The 2,500-nt window shown below is 51.2% G+C and overlaps 1 pseudogene; it reads left to right on the top strand.

The window, feature by feature from the left end:
- LOC143175709 (large subunit ribosomal RNA) overlaps window positions 1–2,500 on the top strand; it is a 6,569-nt pseudogene that overhangs the window by 2,079 nt on the left and 1,990 nt on the right.

The following is a 2,500-nucleotide window of genomic DNA, read 5'->3' as shown; positions in this document are numbered from 1 at the left end:
GGGTAACCCAAAATGACCTGGAGACGCCGTCGGGAGATCCGGGGAGAGTTTTCTTTTCTGTATAAGCGTTCGAGTTCCCTGGAAACCTCTAGCAGGGAGATAGGGTTTGGAACGCGAAGAGCACCGCAGTTGCGGCGGTGTCCGGATCTTCCCCTCGGACCTTGAAAATCCAGGAGAGGGCCACGTGGAGGTGTCGCGCCGGTTCGTACCCATATCCGCAGCAGGTCTCCAAGGTAAAGAGCCTCTAGTCGATAGATTAATGTAGGTAAGGGAAGTCGGCAAATTGGATCCGTAACTTCGGAATAAGGATTGGCTCTGAGGAGCGGGGCGTGTCGGGCTTGGTCGGGAAGCGGGTCTGGCTGACGTGCCGGGCCTGGGCGAGGTGAACATGTACGGCAACGTGCAGGGATCCGAGCTCGGTCCCGAGCCTTGGCCTCCCGCGGATCTTCCTTGCTGCGAGGCTTTCGCGTAGCGTTCGTCCTCTTCGGCCGCCATTCAACGCTCAGCTCAGAACTGGCACGGACTAGGGGAATCCGACTGTCTAATTAAAACAAAGCATTGCGATGGCCCCCGCGGGTGTTGACGCAATGTGATTTCTGCCCAGTGCTCTGAATGTCAACGTGAAGAAATTCAAAAAAGCGCGGGTAAACGGCGGGAGTAACTATGACTCTCTTAAGGTAGCCAAATGCCTCGTCATCTAATTAGTGACGCGCATGAATGGATTAACGAGATTCCCTCTGTCCCTATCTACTGGGGTATACAGGTGCACAGCTTCATTCTGGCACAGCCAACCTCTCCTCCACGTGGTGTACCCTGGGAAACTTTCGAGTTTGCCAACGAGGCTCTGGCGCGACTCTCCTGCGAGCGTCCGGGCGGTATTTTATACCGTACGGACCGCGGAGTCGTCAAATACCGTAGCCGGTATGTCTAGCAACGACCCACTGGGGACATCCACCCAGTGGTACGCGAAGCATAACCGGTCGGGGGGCTTGCCTTAACCGGCCGGACCGCGAGGAGATAAACCTCTCTAATAAATCCGAAACCTTAAGTTATGGTGCGCGGCGAAGGGGTGCGGACCGTCCTTGCGATGGTCCGTGGTTGGTGGGTGCACCAACCCTTAGCGGCCAACCTCGAGGCACCTGGCGAACCTCGTTGTATTTAGCCTTCCCTCCTGGAAAGGGCGTCACCCGGGAGGGTGACTTTATTTCGTCCCAACTCGTGGGAACAATTATGGGAAAATCTAAAACTAAACAAAACAAAACAAACAAGAAGTCGAGTGAGGAGGTCTTTAAGGGCCTGATTGAGAGAGAGGAGACCCTGGTATCTGAAGGGGAGGATACACCCCTCCCCGACACTATCAGGGAAGATCTGGATGGCTTCCTTGCGGTGCCAAGCCGGAAAAGGAGAATACAAAAGCCGGAAGGTTCCGAATCGGAATCCGGCGAAGAGGAGAAAAAGAGGCAGCCCAAAAGGCGAATAAAGGGAACATCGCCATATGAGCAGCTCACAACGTGTGCTGCCATAGTATTGAACACATTGCCACACTATGGCATTAGACAAAACACTCTCGAAAGTGGAGATTTTGCTACCCTCCGTAATGCATTGGACGCTGCTTGGAAACAAATAGAATCCGATGCCACTTACGAGGATGTACAAGAGAGAGAAAAGGAGTTATCCTCCAAGCTTGAAAAAGCTGAAAAGGAAATAAAAGATCTCAAGGAGCAGAGATCTGTAGCTTGTAAGAGGCTACATGAGAGGATTGAGGATGCCGAAGGGCGGGCTCAATCTCTCTTAGTAGAAAAAGAAACAGAAAGCGAGAAATTATATAAGAAGCTTGAAGAAGCCGAAAGGCGGATTCAAGCTCTCTTAACAGAAAGAAAGACAGAGAGCGAGAAATTGAACAAGAAGCTTGAGGAAGCCGAAAGGCGGATTCAAGGCTTGGAAAAACAGAAGGCATGTGCATGTGCCGAACCAAAGCCAAAGGCTTTGGAAAAGAAATCGTCCACGGCGGAAAGTACGCCAAAGAAGAAGGACATGGTCAAGTCCTACGCGACTGTGACCATGTCGAAGAAGGAACTAATAGAGAACGGGCCGACACGCAACGTCGTGACGGTCTACTTAAAAGACAACAACTCCGATTGGGAGCAGACAAGAAAGGCTATGGCGCGAGGCTTTAGACCTACACAGGAGAAACTGCAGGTAAAAGCAGTAAAGAAGATAAGCAAAGGAGGACTCCTCGTCGAAACGACGACGAAGGAAGGCCTCCAAAGTCTTATAAAGAATAAGCCCTTGCAAAGCTTGGGACTAAAGATCGGCATCCCGCCGAAGAAAAATCCAAAGATGGTCATTTATAATGTACCAGACCTTAACGAGAGCCAGTTGCTTTCTGCCCTTGGAAAGCAAAACGGCGAAGGTATATCGCCTGAAGCGATAAAAGAAATAAAGCCCCTGTTTAAGACAGGGAAAGGAGACCGCAAAAATTGGGTGATAGAAGTATCAC

The sequence above is a fragment of the Nomia melanderi genome, unplaced genomic scaffold, assembly GCF_051020985.1.
Source record: "Nomia melanderi isolate GNS246 unplaced genomic scaffold, iyNomMela1 scaffold0166, whole genome shotgun sequence".
In the NCBI taxonomy this organism is placed as follows: Eukaryota; Metazoa; Arthropoda; class Insecta; order Hymenoptera; family Halictidae; genus Nomia; species Nomia melanderi.
This window is presented reverse-complemented; position numbering and strand designations above follow the sequence as displayed.